This window comes from Macrobrachium rosenbergii, chromosome 28 (genome assembly GCF_040412425.1).
Source record: "Macrobrachium rosenbergii isolate ZJJX-2024 chromosome 28, ASM4041242v1, whole genome shotgun sequence".
In the NCBI taxonomy this organism is placed as follows: Eukaryota; Metazoa; Arthropoda; class Malacostraca; order Decapoda; family Palaemonidae; genus Macrobrachium; species Macrobrachium rosenbergii.
In genome coordinates this window covers 16,160,575-16,180,000 of record NC_089768.1, presented here as the reverse complement: position 1 = coordinate 16,180,000, position 19,426 = coordinate 16,160,575, and the positions used below count along the sequence as shown (strand labels likewise).

Below are 19,426 nucleotides of genomic sequence, written 5' to 3'. Positions count from 1 at the left end.
CTGAAAACCCTTATGGACAGAGTCAACGGACTACGAGCATAAACCCAAAATGGCTCCAGGAAAATCAGCCTGTAGGGAGAGAGTACCTCCGTAATGGGCAGTGCCGTCAGTGCAACTCATGCTGTACACTGTAGGCATTATCTTACGGTTCTTTGCAGCATCCCTTCAACCCCTGGCTGCAACCCTTTTCATTCCTTTTAGTGTACCTCCGTTCATATCCTCTTCCTTCCATCTTACTTTCCACCCTCTCCTAACAATTGATTCATCGTGCAACGGCGAGGTTTTCCTCCTGTTACACCTTTCACACCTTTTTACTGACTCTTTCCGTTTCACCGCTGAATGACCTCACAGGTCCCAGCGTTTGGCCTTTGGCCGAAATTCTTTATTCCTCTCTGTAGGGAGAGAGAGAAGCAAATTACAGGTACAGGAGTTAAATAGGTAAATATGAGGAAAGAGAAATAGATCCGATACACCTGAAATCCAGGAGACGTCGGCGTAGATCAGGAATAAATTCCTCCGAGGAAAAGTCAAAAGCTGACGGGAGAAATTATGACAGTTACAAGCCCTGCTCGTTTCACTTACTCTGGAAATTAGCAGAGTTGAGAATGCAATTTTAATGTGACTCTTGTACGCTCAAGAAAAAAGGGCAAAATTATGAACTAAAACAAGGACACATTTGTTTTTCACATCGATCGGTGACTGCACCATTCAGCGCGATAAATCCAATGACTTGCAACTCTGACAAGAGGAAATTCGATTAAACGAACATTATCAATACATTTTTTCAGACGATCGTAGGCTTGAGCTGAAAAAGCAACCCCTCCCCCCATCTCCCGTCCCCCTCTCAAAGAACGAATTAAGACATACTTTTTACAGCTTTACATAAGCGAAGAATAGATGTAATTGTTATTAAACTTCTCACTTCGCGCGCGTATGTGTGTTGTGCATACACGCAAAAATAGACATAAGTGTAAACAAAACGACAGATTTCCTTTTGTGTTAGTCTTCTTGTGGATTATTTTCCTTTTATGCAATTTATTTTACTGTAGAATTACGAGACATTTCGCCGACTTAGTTACAAAGAGAGAGAGAGAGAGAGAGAGAGAGAGAGAGAGAGAGAGAGAGAGAGAGAGAGAGAGAGAGAGAGAGACGATCTAAATTTTATCGCAGTCCGGTTTATCAGTCATCGTTCTGAATTCCCATATCTGAAGCTGACGATTCGTACATCAAAACACCTTCATCATGGTTACTGGCGTTGGATGCGAATCTGATTCCGTCCCCAGTGCAATGCGGTGGATGGATGTGTCACGTTTTACGAGACAGAGAGGCCTTGAGAGCGCTTATAACAGGCTCAACTGGATGAGTGAAGCTTAGGCCTATGGGCAACAGGAGATCGCCGGGCACTTTTGGGTTTAGCGTTGGGCGTTAGTAGTCATTGTAAAGCTAATAGAAGTAAAAGTGTTGGTATGTTGATAGTTACCGTAGTTATTCAACTGTCAACAAACCAAGACATTCAGAAATCACGATGGAAGTAATAAGCTGTGACGGAATTATCTTCAGCGCAAACCATGAACTGTTCCAAGATGTAGTGATCAACTCAAAACAAAAAATTGTTCTCAATTAACTTTTCCATGGAGCAGTACTCGTAATTTCTCATTTCTCAGTAAGAAATTCTCCAGTTTGACCGTGCTCACCTTGCTATAGGAACTTACAAACCTATGAAAAAAAAAGAAAAAACTCAGTCAACGCAGATTTTAACTGTAGATTTGCCGGAACAGCAACTGACCCAAAACAAAGCGAAGGGGTTTCTCTTTGAGACAGAAACTGAGTACGTCCAAGATAAGGGGTAAAGGCAGGGAGATGGGGTTGGGGGGTAGCGGGAGGGGTGGGGGGAAAGGAAGGCGAAGTATTCAGATAAGGAATATCAGATAAAGGAAGAAGACAAAAAAAAGGAAAAAAAAAAAAGAGGAATGAAAGAGCTGCTGCTCTGCTAAGCGCAAGGTACCGCGAAAATTCAGATTACAAAGAATGTTGCCGCAGGTGGGAACAGACACGTTTACTTAGTGAAATTTTTTAGCGGCGCTCGAAGTCGTCGTCGTCGTATCCGGGCGCTGAAATTTCGCTTTTGGAAACCCTTGGAATTTCGCAGTGTACTTCACAAGCATTTCTCATCATATATTTTTTTTTGTCTTCAACCCGGCGAGGACATTCAATAGAAGTACAACTAGGCGCTAACACCGTTTCCTTGTGAGTTTGGACTTTTTAACTTTGTTGTTTCTCTGTTTTCCAACTTCCCAAGAATGTGAGTAATTATAAGCTATCGTGATAGGTAATCAGTATTATGATGTTCGCGAACTTTCCGACCATTAAAACCCATTTGTAAATGTATATATTCATGTAAGTGCCTCTACATTATACATTATATATTAAATGTTTTGTCTAAGTTCACAGAGGTAGATGTGCTAAAATTGACATTCCTATGGAGGAAAGAGTGCGTTATCTGTGCTGTGCCAGTGAGTGTACCGCAACCAATCTCTGACAAATTCCATTACTATTCAACAAAAACAAGTTATTTATAAAATCAGAGTCTCCGTCCCCAATGACAGGTACAACAATGGCAAACGTTCGTCCGGCAATTCTGTTGACGACTGGAAGATCTCGTACCGTGTATCGACTCTTAACATCCATTACACAATGGTCAAACTGAGCTGATTATTCTGTGCATCTAACAGCCATTAGAGTCTCTTGTCCACCGCAAGCTATATTTATCTTAGTGTTTAAAGATATATCCTCTAAAGTTGTCACACATCATTAGAAAGCATCCTTTCCTGTAATGATATGACAGTGGGGCAACGTGCTCCCAGTGCTTCTTTGTTCTCCCAATTTTGGAATGTTTTCCTCTGGTCAACTTCACACCCCGTGACCTTTTTCTTTTAGGCGGAGGTGTTCGAAGCTGTGGTTTCCTTCCCCCAGCAACTGTAGAGAAGTACGTATTGACCGCGGAACACAGAGGAAGGTAGGGAATCTCACATTCGGGGAGTGAACGAACCGGCGAATTTTCGAGTTTGTAATATTAACACTGTCTCCGCGGAGCATGATGTTTACAGCAAGGCCTGGAGAGTGACGACACAAAATAATCAGGCTCTCAAGAGTGTTGGAAAAGTAACATCCACAGAACTGAGGACAACAGACTTACGTTGAAGACGACACGTTTCTTAGTTCAGGTAAAACCATGGGACAACAATTAGACCAAAAGCGTTCGATCCAACTCATGAATGGTCTTTATGGACTCTCCCAGATATAAGAACACTTCTCCACTAGACAGATTTGCATATATATATATATATATATATATATATATATATATATATATATATATATATATATACATACATACACACATACACAACGGAAATACAAGTGCTCTTTCTGCAAGTGAAGTTTTACAACGTTGGGTGTGGTCAGTACTTGGATGGTTGTTCAAAAAGCAATGCCAGAGAGATACCATGGGTACACGAAGCCCATGTGATCATCACGGGGGCAAATTATCAGGCTAAAAACTTCATTGCTAAGAGGACGAAGCGTAACAATTAGTGGAGCCACCCCGTCTGCAGAATGAAGGCGTGTGATTGAAGAAACGAATATACGCACGCACACATCCGTTTCCATAAGAAGATTTACATCATAAATATCTATAAAAGTCGTAGATTGTCACTTGCCTGAATAGAAAAGCTTCGCACGATATTACTCTTACGTTCTTTAATGACTGTTGACACTCTGATTTAAAATACGAACTTTTTAATGTGTTGGATACTGGGAGTGTAGAGAATTCTCTTTACTAAAGACATTCTTTGGAAGAAGCAGACATTAATGACTGTATACATATTTAATGTATACAGAAGAACTTGAATTAGATGATGACAGAAGCATTAATGTAGATTTTGGAATATAAATGAAAGACTGAAGAATTCATTTGGAAAAGCTGCTCGCAATCATGCGAATGCGACTTTGACTCCAGACGATTTATTCAAGAGGAAGAATTTATATGTAAAGATTATGAATAAATAGATGAACTTGAATTAAGACAAAGAGCATATTAATACGCAAACCCAGTCAAAATATTCCAACAATCTATTATCGCAATACTATTCTGCTCTCTACTGCAAGCACTTACGAAATCAACAAAATATATATGACTGAAGTCTCGATAAATTCAATTACTCACCCCAATTTTGTCTGCGTGCCAATGAAGACACGTGGGTACATTGTTTGCCTTTTGAACAAGAGAAATATCTTGGATCTACAACTTGTTTTACTCAGGAGATTTGCTTGAATTTCATGCTTTCCCGCATGAACACTACAGCTGAGATACGTGCGAAAGCATTCAAAATGCATCGGCATGAGTATGTGCGATATATAACCTCTTGTACCTGACTGTCTTAAGAGAGGAATGGATGGCTTAAATCCGGAGGAGCTCGGCTTACCTCGTCGAGGCCACGCCGTATTTTAACTGTGATATGAGAGGTAAATAATTTTAGGAAGTAGCCATCATTCAGTATATTATTCTCTCTCTCTCTCTCTCTCTCTCTCTCTCTCTCTCTCTCTCTCTCTCTCTCTCTCTCTCTCTCTCCCCGTCTAACAAACAACAGTTGATTAAGTATCAGGCACATAATTCACTGCCTATGTAAACAGAGGCGTAGTGGAATTTTTAGGAATGCGCCGAGAAAGAGACCACTGCCTATAGTCAGCCCATCAGCCGCTCCGTGTCAAAGTTCTTCCTCGTCACAATGCTTCTCCCTGCTGTCTGTGCTTGATTCAGGATCTAAGCATTACTGTAAGAAAGGTTGACAATATTTAAGAAAAAAAAAAAACACATACGCCATCTTTGCGTACTCCAGATGCAGGAAGTCTTGGCGCACTGCTGGCCAAAAGGATCTACGTCTCCCTTGGTAGCATTATAGAACGTCTGAATATCTGTTTTGAACTTCTCAATAACTGAGAATGAGAGAGAGAGAGAGAGAGAGAGAGAGAGAGAGAGAGAGAGAGAGAGAGAGAGGAGGGCGAACATAAAAAAAAAAACTATCCCACTCTATTTCAGCCACAGAAAACGTTGCCTATCAATATTATAAAAGCTTTCCAATATTCACTGCAGAAAAGAGGAAGGAATATATTCTCAAAAACAATAGCGTTTCGGACATTGATTCTCATTCAGAGAAAGCCAAGAACGCCAAGACTTTATCTATCTATCTATCTATCTATCTATTTCTTCGCTGTAAGTCATCTTCATAATATTTGCTCGAGCGCGTTACAACTACATATAGTCTGAATATATTCACAATCTCATATGATGACATACACTGATACATATATTGACACACACAAAACCACTCCAACATCTTTCTAAAAACGTAACACACACTTCACATGTCTCGACTGTCGACCTAACCGCGCAACGTCTCGCTGCTGGGATAAAGGGCGCTGATGACTGGTACAATACATGTACATACGCTACTGGGGTCTAAGCGATGACAGGCAGGGCAGCCGATCGAGACTAAAATGTCTACCCCAAAGCCAAATCAAAGTCCTTCAAAAAGAAGGCATTGTGCTTACCCCATACAAATGGGAAAAAAGCACGTTAAAGGAAGAAGATTGATACATATATAGCATTTACGATGACTCAAGTCACCATATTTTTGCTTTATAACATGTATATCCAAGTATGCATTACCTTGCTGGAAATAAATATGCACTATCTTGAATAGCTTTGCGATGATGTTTGTGTGTATGTATGCCCATCTTTTTCCTCCAAAAGCCTGCACCTTGCTTTCAGAAAATTTCTCTCCACACACATACAACATTTCATGAGAAATTTCCAGCGGAGCATTCCAGTTTGCAGGGTTGTCGCCTCCCACGCTAAAACCCCATTGGAATGAACCTCTCTCACCTTTCCGGTGTTCGTGAATCCATGAAACTTGACTTGAAGAGAGTTGTAAGGTCACAGAACCGAGCACCAGGATATTACAGTACATGTTCCAGGTCTTTTCTGTTTAGGTGTTGTATCTGCACAGCTTGCTGTTTTCGAAACCGGACCTTTTTTTTTTTTTAAGTGGTTGGTGTGACAGATACAGTTTATTCCCGCAGAGTCGACCTCCAAAAATTTATGGTTGATCAGATATCTGCGGTAGGAGACAGGCAATAAAAAAATACTCCCATTTATGATATACCCCTGTTTCATTTCGCTTTATATGATTTTAAAATATAATAAGGATTACAACACTGATATTATGTTTAAACATACGTTTACATTCAATTTTTACTTAATCCAGATTTTTTAGGTAACAATCAGGAGCTAGTTAACAGTCATTAACACAATTACATTGTTAAATTAAATATTCATATTGAGCGCGTCTCCGTACCTATGTACTTCACACATCACGCTGCGATAGCAAGAAAAGCTATATTAATTCATTCCTATTACCAAGAGTTAAAATACCATCGAACTGCAAGGAGGAAAAGCGGAAATCAAACCATACCAATAATTCTGTATTAGCCACATCTATCCAAATGTCACCCAGTAACTGTTTGAAGCCATACGAACGCCATCAGACAGCGTCTGATATTTGGCGTCTAACTCCACTGACAATCATTAGCATCCCCATCCCGTGTTGCTGTTTACTACGTCTCCAGATGACTGAATTCCTAATTGCACACAAATAAGGCCGTTTCAATTATGGCGTCGGAACCGGTGACCCTAGCATCTCCAAATACGTTATGGAATAATTACGTAAGTGATCTATCTCTCCGTCTCACTTAGATACATAAGTTATACTATTATACACAAACCCATCACACATGCATCCACACACCACACACATTCGTATATGTATATATATATATATATATATATATATATATATATATATATATATATATATATATATATATATATATATATTTGTATATATATACTGTACATATATATTTATTTATTTATACATATACACATATATAAATATAAATAAACATATAGTAATTTAATTTATTTATTTATTTGCATATACATACAAATCTTTCTCTACATCTTTTCCCACTTCCATGTGGGGTCGATGTTTCTGACAGCTTTCCTCCTCCACCTGGCTCGGTCAAACTCATCGTCCTCTGACGATTGTTTGTTTCTCTGATCTTCTCTAACTACATCCATCCACCTTCGCTTCGGTCTTCCTCTCGCTCTCCCACCAGGCACCTCCGTCTGCATCACTCTCCTCCTTACATATGTCTCATCCCTTCTCATCACATGGCCATACCATTGCAGTCTTCTTTCCTGGGCCTTCTTTAGTAGTTCCTCTTATTCTTTCATTCTTTATTCTGTCCATTTTTGTTACTCCACACATCCACCAGACCATTTTCATCTCTACCGCATCCAATTTCTTCTCTTGCACTCTCTTTACCGGCCGTGTTTCTGTTCCATACATCAAAGCTATCTTATACACTCTTCCTTTAACCTTTATGTTGATTCTGAGGTCGCACAAGACACCTGACACCTTTCTCCAATTTTTCCACCCAGCCTGCACTCTGTGTGTTGTTTCTACATCCAAATTTCCATCATCAGCCACTGTTGAACCAAGATACCTAAATTTTTCTACTCGGTTCAGCCTTGTCCCTTCCAAATTAACCTCGAAGTCTTGGTCTTCATTAAAACTTGGGTATTCAGTCTTCTTCCTACTGATCTTTAATCCTGTCTTCCAGTACCTTCCTCCACTGCTTTAGTTTTGACTCCACTACCACTCTGTTGGTGTTGCATAACGCGATGTCTTCAGCAAACAACATGCACCAGGGGGATTGATCTCTTATTCCTTGAGATAGCACATCCATTACCAGGTCAAAAAGACATGGGCTTAAAGCAGATCCCTGATGTAAACCAACCCTTACTGGTATCCATCCAGTTGACCCAACACTGGTTCTAACCTGCGTTTTTGCTTGGACCAACCTCACATACTTCTCCAGTGTTCCCTTTATCCTTGGCGTGAGACTCTATCATATGCCTTTTCTAGATCTATGAATACTATGTGCAGTCCTCTCTGCTTTTCCCGGTGTTTTTCCATCATCTGTCAGAGGGCAAACACTGCATCTGTCGTTCCTCTTCCTAAGATCCTCGTTGGGCGAGCGGGTTCCGTTCTCAGCTACCACTCTGTTGGCCGCGAGTTCGAATCTCCGACCGGCCAATGAAGAATCAGAGGTAATAGAAATTCATTTCTCGCTATAATGTGGTTCGGATTCCACAATAAGCTGTAGGTCCCGTTGCTAGGTAACCAACTGGTTCTTAGCCAAGTAAAATGAATCTAATCCTTCGGGCCAGCCCTAGGAGAGCTGTTAATCAGCTCAGTGGTCTGGTTAAACTAAGATATACTTAACTTGTTCCTCTTCCTGGTATGAAACCAAATTGTTCTTCACCTACAGATGTTTCTTCTCTAATTCTTTGATCCATTGCATATACTGTATATTCACATATGTATATGTATATGTATATATATACATATTATATATATATATATATATATATAATATATATATATATACAGTATATATAAAGGAAACCTAAGGAGAGAGCAAACAAAACTCATGGGGAGGAGAGGAACAAACATATCATAGTTTTCAGTTACGTTACTTATACTATGGACTTGGAATTTGCCTCTTCTTCAGCACCGCTATGTTTGAGGCATATTTGTGTTTACTACTTATTCATTAATGTTATCGATTTTCTTGTCGCTGTTGCCGTCGCATTAATTATCGCTGCTGTTCTTGATAAAGGCAATCTGTCTGTTCCAAAAAAAATAATTACATGACAAACAAGAATAGAATAGAATATAGAATTTAGGACAAAGGCTCAGCGCTGGGACCTATGGGGTCGTTCAGCTCTGAAACGGAAATTGACAGTAAGAAGGTTTGACAGGTGTAACAGGAGGAAAACCTTGCAGTTGCTCTGTGAATCAATTGTTAGGAGAGGGTGGAAAGTATGACGAGAGAAAGAGAATATGAACAGAGGTGCAGTAAAAGGAACGAAAGGTGTGGCAGCTAGGGTCCGAAGGAACGCTGCGAAAAACCCCAAGTAATGCCTACAGTGCAGACGACAAACTAGCCTTCCTTGATTCGGCGATTTCATACGAAAGAGACAGGAATAAGGAAAATGAAACCGCCTCCATACCAAAAGACGAAAACGTGACATCAGAGATTCTCTGTGAAATAAACCTAAAGGGGCAAAAAAAAAAAAAAAAAAAAAAAACAATTTAGACGCCCACCTTAGCATTCTGAAACTCCTCTGTTTCAATGACTCACCTGGGAGTTCATTCAAATGTCTGGTGACAAGGAAGTGCCCTCCTGAATATCCTTCAGTGTTAGATTCCTTTCCGATGTGCACTGTTATCGCTATCCAGAATTTGACAGGATTTCTAGTATAGCATTCAGCTCTGAGAAAATAAGAAAGAAAAAAATTATATATAAATATATATATATATATATATATATATATATATATATATATATATATATATATATATATATATATATATATATATATATATATATATTTATTTATACACATAAATATATATATAATGTATATATGTATATATATATACATACACAAAGAAAGAGATTTCATTGACGCATAACCGTGATTGAAATAAAAAAAAAAATGATGACGAAAATGCAACCATTTGTCTAAAACGAAACGAATCGACATCGAAATTTGACCGAGCGATGTTTCCCCTTTCAAAAGACGACCCATTTCTTTCCATTTCCCTTTCGTCGTAGCGGAAAAGAAAGAGGGGAAGAGGAAAAAAAAAGGAAAAGTCACCCGTGGCATCAGACGGCTTTGTTCAATGATTCAGTATTGTCCCTTGTCCTTGGCCAGAGGTGGCCACACGGATGATTTATTAAAGGACAAACTTCCCTAGACACACCGGATCAATCCTCACTTGTAAGTCGGCCCTTCGTTGTATCCTGCGTCTGTCTATCGCCGCCATTGCTTTCCTCTTCCCCATCTTATCGTCGCTGCTTTTCGTTCGCATTTAGACTCGTTCTCAGCGTTGACAGCCTCATTAGATACCGGCGAAGTGATACGAGTAAAGGAAGGAAGTTCCGATCGATAGCATTCAGCAGAATTGTGACGCTGGTGGGTAAACAGGAACTTGCCATCGCCGCAGCTTTGAAAATGCTCTTAATCACCGAGGAATGAAAATGAAGAAGCTGTTCGAGAATTGCTATGGCGTTCTGGCGTTCGTAAGTCGAATGCTTTACTGGAAGAACGACTTCCAGTTCCAGGGACCTGAGTGCCCTTATCATAATATTAGCTGCGCTGTCACAAAGGAATTGACATCATTGTCCGTTGTTTCTTCTATTTCATATAAGCATTCACGGGCTCCCAATTAGTTTGAATTTTTTTTAAAGGTTATGAGTATTCCGATTTTACGTGACAGCGTACGTGTGGTTTCCGTACATTCCAGAATTTATGAAAAGATTCAATATGTTATATATATATATATATATATATATATATATATATATATATATATATATATATACATACATACTGTATATATATATATATATATTATACAATATAATTATATATATATATATATTTATGTATATATAATGTATATATATACATACAGTATATGATAAAATCGAACGATACTTGTGTATCCGTGTGAGATTGCATAAATCTGTTTTCTGTGAGTGTATTTTCTGGTCTTGGAATATGCCCTTATTTTTAAAATCCGATTCTTCTTATCTAGTGGGAACTTCCTGTTTCGACACCAAATTTCTTCCACTTAGAACCTACGCAGACATGCTTCCACGATAAGCAGTTCCATTTCCATCGCGTCTGAAGCTCATTCTATAGATACATACGTATATACGTACATACATATGCTGGTAAATACGCCTGTAATTCTAGCAGGCGCGCGCGTGCGCACACGCACACACCTACGAACATACTCATAGACGATATATGTGTTCATACAATAAGCATTCGGATTTAGAGATGTAAATATTACGAACAAACACAGTTGTACACATAAACAAAAATACACATACAATATATATATATATATATATATATATATATATATATATATATATATATATATATATATATATATTAGATAGATAGATAGATAGATATAATATATGCGTACATATCTTTATTTATCTATTTATAAATACGAGGAAAATGCGAATTGAAATTCTCGTGTATCCGTTTTTAACCAGGTATTTTCAAACAAACTTTCCTTTGTTGCGCTCTATGCTTCCTTAGTGAGGAAGCTGAAGACACTATTTGAGCTCGAAGGACCTACCAGATGCTTTTAAAAGCCTCCTGTGTTGTCGATCTTGATCGGGGTCGGCACTCATCGTCCATTTCCCGAGAAACAACACACACTCACCCCTGATCTTTCTACTTTCGACCAGGAATGGTGGAAGTTGCATTGCTTATTAAGTATTTCCCGATTCCTGTCATCGCGACCTTTACGTACCTTTTTCTCCTACCTGTGCAGGCGTCGACGACACCTGCATTCCTGTCCACTGAATCCTGCTAAACGGGAGTGATGGCCGTCACACTCGCGTTTTGTGACGCTGGGCAGGTGTTGAAAATTCAGCGCCGTTGACAGAGTCGAACAGGAGAAGCAATACGTAGGAGTGGGAAGAAAAAGCATATAAAAACGATCGGCGTTCACCCTAGCAGCGAATTATTCATTCTCTCTCTCTCTCTCTCTCTCTCTCCATGTCGACGTGGCCTAACTTACAAAGCTGGCCCGAAACCAACTTCGCCATGCTTTGTCACTGACGCAAGAGGAAGTCCTGCAGGATCGTTGAATGAGAGAGAAGCCTTTCGCCGACACTCGCAGAATTTCCTGATCCTCGGAGCCTCCTTTGGTTCTTCCCCGGGGGTTGCCCCAGCCAAGCCACCGCATGCGCAGTGTGTAACACCAGAAATCCCAAATTTGGGGAAGTGCAGCATTTCAAGGATGTTGCAGGAGGCTCAATGCATGCAGCAGCAGCAGCAGCTCTCATCCCCCGTCCCCTCCTACAACCACCCCCTGCCCTTCCTACCCAGGTCCAGGTGTCTTGTCGCAGGTGAAAGTGAGAGAGCTACCCATGAAGGGTAAGGTCAGATCTTTACGACCTCTTTGAAGGCGTTGATCAACCGGGATTTTGGGCGAAGTGAGACTTACGTGTGAGGCAAAAAAGGCGCGCGATTACCGGATCTCCGAAGTCGTTCTCCCATTTGCATTCCAGGTAGTCTGGAACCCGCTTGACGTTGTTGGGTTTCTTCTAAAACGATGCAAGTGATTCATTCCAGGATGAGAGGCGATGCAATTGCTGAGTCGGGAACCCGCAGATGAGATCGTTTTCTTTCCTTAGTAATAATCTTTTCATATCTTCAGGCTAGTTTGAAACCCAGCACCCTATGATATCATCATCATTGTCATTCTAACGGTATTTTGATGTTTGGTCTTGAGATACTGCTTCCAGAATTTCGTTAGAATATATTTAGTTTCTTCTTCTTCTTCTTGGTAATAGAACAACAACAATAACTTATGGAATCCTTCTTCTTCTTCTTCTTTTTAACAGAACAACAATAAGAACTCATGAAATCCTTCTTATTCTTCTTCTTTGTTACAGAACAACAACAATAACTCATGAAATCCTTCTTCTTCCTCTTCTTTATAATACAACAATTATAAGAACTCATGAAATCCTTCTTATTCTTCTTCTTTGTAACAGAACAACAACAATAGCTCATGAAATCCTTCTTCTACTTCTTCTTCTTTGTAACAGAACAATAAGAACTCATGAAATAAAATTTATGTTGAAGAATTTTGTTAGCGATACAGCCAGAATTATAAAATAGGATAAGGAGGGCACTCTCACTAACATTAAAAAAGAAAAGAGAGAAGAGGAGAAAAGAGTTGTTCAAAGCCACTACTCAAGGAAAACGTAGTGGTCGTAAGAGAAGTGACGAAAGCACGTTGTTCCCCGTTAACGATTACGTCAGAAACTTTGGCGAAGGATTTACAGTGTTCTCTCTCTCTCTCTCTCTCTCTTTCAGACTTCTCCTGTTTCAGGCCGGACTTACGGAGCAGTGATTTCAGCTGTTTGGTCAGTTTTTTTTTCTCGACACTTATTGTACTCGGTGACGTAGGTAAATCTGCTTGCAGCCTTGAACTGAGGCATTTTCCTTCTGTTGATACGTATGACAATTTGCTCAAGTGGTTAATCTCTCTCTCTCTCTCTCTCTCTCTCTCTCTCTCTCTCTCTCTCTCTCTCTTTATATATATATATATATATATATATATATATATATATATATATATATATATATATATATCTGTGTATATATATATATATATATATATATATATATATATTATATATATGCAACAGGAAATATATTGCCTTTTGGTTCCCGACAAGTTTTTTTAGGAGGAATTTGCCAGCAGAATGGCCTCCTTAACCGTGGTTGCAAAGTAGCACGAAGGGTATTTTTAAAAAAAAAAAAAAAAAAAAAAAAAGGTGTGCCCATCTGCCTGTCCTTGCCCAGGTCCTCTCCTTGTGACCAAGATGTTCAAACCGTGATAACACACACAGACATGCACACACACACACATTCTATATATATATATATATATATATATATATATATATATATATATATATATATATATATATATATATATATATATATATATATATATATAGATAGATAGATAAATAGATAGTTATATTTATGTATATAGGTATATTAAGATATATTTATGTATATTTATATATATATATATATATATATATATATATATATATATATATATATATATATATATATATATATATATATATATATATATATATATATTATAATGCATATTACATAATATGTATACATATATATTATATAATGTATATATATATATATATACAAACCATAGATAAGTGACGAGTGAATGCTAATTTGCGCAGCCTTAATGAGCTATACAGCTACAGTAGGCGTTTTTTGAATTCATAGGTGATATGGCATTACTTTGTAAAGCAAGCATATTACACAGTATGGATTCTCTCTCTCTCTCTCTCTCTCTCTCTCTCTCTCTCTCTCTCTCTCTCTCTCTCTCTCTCTCTCTCTCTCTCACACACCTTTTGAATAGCCTGACAAAAACCTTCAAGAAATCTTTGCTTCCCAAACCTGTTTGTTGAGTTAGTTTTTAGCCGTTATAGACTTTAGATACCTTTATAATCTTAGTAATGTTCTTACATATTCAGAAATCATTTAATGCTGCTAATATTTATTAAAGAAAATTGATGGTAAATGTATGATTATATAAAGAAAAAGATATATACATATATGCACATATATATATATATATATATATATATATATATATATATATATATATATATATATATATATATATGTACTGTGTATATATATCTATATATATACAGTATATATATGTACATATATTAACATATATGTGTGTATATGTTTATATATGTATATATACATATATATATATATGTATATGTGTATACATATAGATGTATATGTGTGTGTGTACAACAAACACACACGCGAACCATATTCATACGGCGCTGAAGAAGATCATGGGCCGAGTTAATTTGAGGTCGGACGAAGCGCTTCTAAAATACATTTTGAAACGCCACTTCAGCCTATTACCATCCAATTAACTAAGCGTCGATTTTTAAGCCTGCAGTTGCCAGCACTTGATGCCAGTGTGCAAAGAGCCATCAATCCGACCGGCGGTTGGAGAATGTTTTCTCGTAGCTACGTCACTCATCTATCCGTTCCATTCCACCGTTCCTCATCCAGGCACTAGGTGGAATGGCCGGTATGGAACGACCTGAGACTTAACTGGCCGTCTGCTGCCGCTGACCTTCTTAATTCCGCCGTGGAATTGTTCCAGACATCTATAACATCCCGACCAGGCAGGATAACATCAGCGGCGAGTTCACTCGCAAATTTCGGACTGAAATTCGAATTAGGTTATTATTCACGTTTCCCCTTTCTGGGACGGCAGTGTTTAAAACCACTACGCATCTGCGTTCTCCGCAGTTCAGATGACAGGTAAAATTAACATACTGGTTGAGCATCTTACGTCGCGGTAACTTAATATCATTAATATCGTCTTGCGCCTTGGGAAGTCTTGGATGTTCGAGGGTTTGTACGGAAGGAAAGTTTAAGTGTCAGTATAATCGCAGTCTTGGATTTGTTCTTAGTCCTTTCAGATATTAACGCTCTTTCTGGCTAATCCTCGGGCCTTTTTGTCTGAACATGATGTTGCATACAGGAAGTAATCGGCTTGTACTGATTTATAAAATGCACATGTTCTATTCGCACAATTCAAGACTACAGTGAGGTTTTCGTATATCGTCAGAGGCTTACTGCAAAGGTGCAAGAACTGGCTCAAGTTTTAACGAACAGAGAAAACTAGAAAGTCAAGTTTAATGAGATCTGTCGCTAGTTGTACTTAGTCATCTTCGAATGACTCAAAATGCTAAAGTTGACATCGATTCTTTTAATTTTTGAGTTTGCCAGCCAAAGAGTCTGTTTTGATACTCTAAAGCATGCCAAAATTTCATCTTTCTGCATTGTCACATTTTCCAGCCAAATTTCATCAAAAGATGAACTACTTAGAAGCTCTGAATAATATCATAATCTTTGAAGCCCATTTTCTCTGAGTGGGGAACGCCAGTTCGTCAAACTAGGGACGAAATGTCCCGTTGGGATACTGTAATCAGTAAATTTGCAAACGCTCGCAACGAAATCTTTTAGCCGGATATGAAACATTTCCGCCAGATAATCTTTGCAACAAAGTTAGCCTTGTAACTGCAGTACTGTACATCCAGATCAGTGGCAGCTGTTAAAAACTCAATCTTTGCGTTCCAGTGCTTGGTCTGAGTTAGCGTGTTTGTATTTGCTCAAACATCAGTTTCATACTGGAATCCTTTATCAAAAGTCAGATTATGTCCAGTCCCTTCTCAAAGGCCATCTGTTAATTTGTAATCATGAGGGAAAATGCCAGTGTCATAAATGCTTTTCTGCCCGTAATTCTCAGTTTCGTGTTCTGTCCCTTCTCTGATCCAGCAACTTCAGGAAACAATTCTCGGTCACGTTTACTTCAGCTTGCTAACATCAAGCGCACCTATAGCATATCAATGACCAGCTGACGAACGAGGTCGCTAAATATTAAATACGGAGATATTTTCATAAGGTCAACAACATTACAGAGTATTCTTCCTAGCCGGAATTTGTTTTCTTATCCGACATTTTTTATTTACAAATGCCATCATCGCACACGTCAGAGCAAGGAGAAAAATGTTGTTGTTTGTTGCCGCTTTTGCGTACAACCATCAGAATGAAACAACAACAACAGGGCTTTGGGATAATGCCACCGTAAATATAAGATGAGGATGCACGTGTTGACAAGGCCCCCTGGAAATTGGTCTCCCTTCACCCCCACACCCTCGCCCTCCCCTAACCCTGAATACACCAGATGTAACTACACCCTGATCCCCCCACCCCACCCTATCAACTACCATAACATCGACTAACACTATCCCCTCCTTTCCCCCAGGACAACCTCGTCCCCACCCTCACCATCACCATTCCCCGCCCTCTTAACCGCCCCCTCTCTCTCTCTCTCTCTCTGCCACGGCTACGTAAAAGCAGGAGAGGGGGGGGGGTTGACGTCAACCTTCGTATGTTCGCGGGATCGCAATTTGTTTACGAAGTCTCGGAGCTGTATCGGCGAACATCCGCTTGGCAGGTAAAAATTTCACTATCATCCACGTTTTTTTCTTTTTCGCCTGAGCTTTTCTGTGCCGTCAGAGCGACAAAATCCAAGTCTATTTCTTCTTCCTCTTTCTAACCACCTTTGTAACGTTACACAAATACGGCGTATTTGTTGCCGCGCGAGCAACTTGACTAACTTGAAGTGCTATAAGAATCGTCTGCTCGTTCTCATTAGTCACCCAGAGTCGGATGAGGGAGGTAAGTGCCTCTAAAATCCACTTTATTCTAATTTTTTATTATTATTATTATTATTATTATTATTGCATCCTTCTGCATTCTGTTGCCAATACGCTTTATAAACAAGTCTTTGCGTTTTTCACCCCGTGAAGATTTTAGCGGAATAATTGCGAAAAATTACTTTGATGAGCTTGGAAACAAAATTAAATAGTAGCGCTGCATACACACCTAATCATGCTTTCTCTGATATCCCTTAGGTACATTTACTGCACACGCTCGTATATGTAGTGCAAGTAATGAGTGCAAGTTTCTTTATCTGTTAGGACAACTGGGCTCATCTTTGTAAACAAGCACTCCAGAAGTCGACTTATGAAGCGAATTTTACGAATAAGTCTTTGGTTCTTTGTGACGCCTAGTCTTGTTTTTAATCATCTTATGGATATACAGAAGTTACGCCCTAATTTGATAACAACCGTAAATATGGTCACTTTCGATATGCATTCAGCGTTACGATGTAAAATGTTAGCGGGGACGAAATGCGCAATGCATACTCTAGGTGTAATTTAAAGTCGCAAACATACAAGTTATGTAATATTACAACATCCGACGTTTTAAGAAATTGTAGGGAGAATGACCCCTGTGAACTATTCAGGAGTATATATATATATATATATATATATATATATATATATATATATATATATATATATATATATATATATATATATATATATGTATATATATATATATATATATATATATATATATATATATATATATATATATATATACATATATATATATATATATATACACACACACACTCATATATAGTATATGTATAAATTTAATATATATATATATATATATATATATATATATATATATATATATATATATATATATTATAAATATATTTGTAAACAAGCACTCCAGAAGTCGACTTATGAAGCGAATTTTACGAAGAAGTCTTTGGTTCTTTGTGACGCCTAGTCTTGTTTTTAATCATCTTATGGATATACAGAAGTTACGCCCTAATTTGATGACAACCGTAAATATGGTCACTTTCGATATGCATTCAGCGTTACGATGTAAAATGTTAGCGGGGACGAAATGCGCAATGCATACTCTAGGTGTAATTTAAAGTTTAAAGTCGCAAACATACAAGTTATGTAATATTACAACATCCGACGTTTTAAGAAATTGTAGGGAGAATGACCCTGTGAACCATTCAGAGATATATATATATATATATATATATATATATATATATATATATATATATATATATATATATATATATACACACACACACTCATATATAGTATATGTATAAATTTATATATATATATATATATATATATATATATATATAAATATATATATATATATTATATTATACATGCTCATATATTTGTATAAATATAAATATATATATACATATATTGTATATATATAACATAATATAAACCTGAAGTAAATCTTATATATAAGAGTATGCAAGAATGCTAGTGAGCTGAGTTTAGCATTTCTTGAAGGCTAAGTATTCCGGTGACAGAAAGTGACAAGGCGATCGAAAAGTGACATGAAAGATAGCGAAAGACGTGGGCGGGAAAATTCTTAGTTGTCTGAAGGTTAAAACGTGTATCTCTAGAATGAACGATAAAGTCGTGAAGAAGAATTATCACCGGCGAAGTGACAGGCCTCTTTTGGGGGGAGTGGCTTCGGCTGATATCGAGACCTGGAGATAATACTAATTATATTATTGCGCGTGCAGAAGTCGCGACCTGCGATTGTCAGCACTCTCTGTCCTGTCTCTTGTGATGTTATTCTTGCTCGCATGCGGTCTTTCATTTTACTTGCATTTTTATCTGTTTATTTATTTATTTGTTAATCTATCTGGTTTTCTAATCATTTCTCGTATTTCTCCAAGATCTGTTACTTTTTTCGTATGAACACCATATACTTTAGAAGCTTGAATTTCGTGTCAATGGCCCCTGTGGGCTTGTTCCTTATGAACAGGGTTCATCTTCTGAATAATAATAATAATAATAATAATAATAATAATAATAATTTTGATGTTAAACATTAACTTCATCTGGCCTTCGTAAGATAAATCAGATGTCTTCTTTGTTAGCCTTTTCATATGAGATATTCGAGTAATTTTTTTTCACGCTCTCTCAAGAAAATACATTGTGTGTATCGTTTAGAAATGTGGACAACCAAACTCAGCTTTATTCTATTATATCCTAAACGTTGAATTAGCGTGCGTTATCAGAATGGAAAACGAAGGACTATTAACACGATTCGCTGTAAAAATTATGAAAACCTAGCAGAAAGATAAAGATCAACCGTGCACGGTAAACTAAGCACGCCTTCCCC

At 38.0% G+C, this 19,426-nt stretch overlaps 1 protein-coding gene across 3 annotated transcripts in view; it reads left to right on the top strand.

Annotated features, from left to right (window-relative positions):
- Positions 1-19,426, top strand: part of LOC136854077 (uncharacterized) — a 366,784-nt gene that overhangs the window by 329,903 nt on the left and 17,455 nt on the right. The window contains exon 1 of one of the 3 annotated variants that reach the window (XM_067130213.1): positions 2,039-2,247. The exons of the other annotated variants lie outside the window; for them this stretch is intronic. The gene's annotated coding sequence lies outside the window, so the exon portion shown is untranslated. Of the gene's footprint in view, positions 1-2,038; positions 2,248-19,426 lie in introns of those variants that run through there. 3 annotated transcript variants of the gene reach the window in all.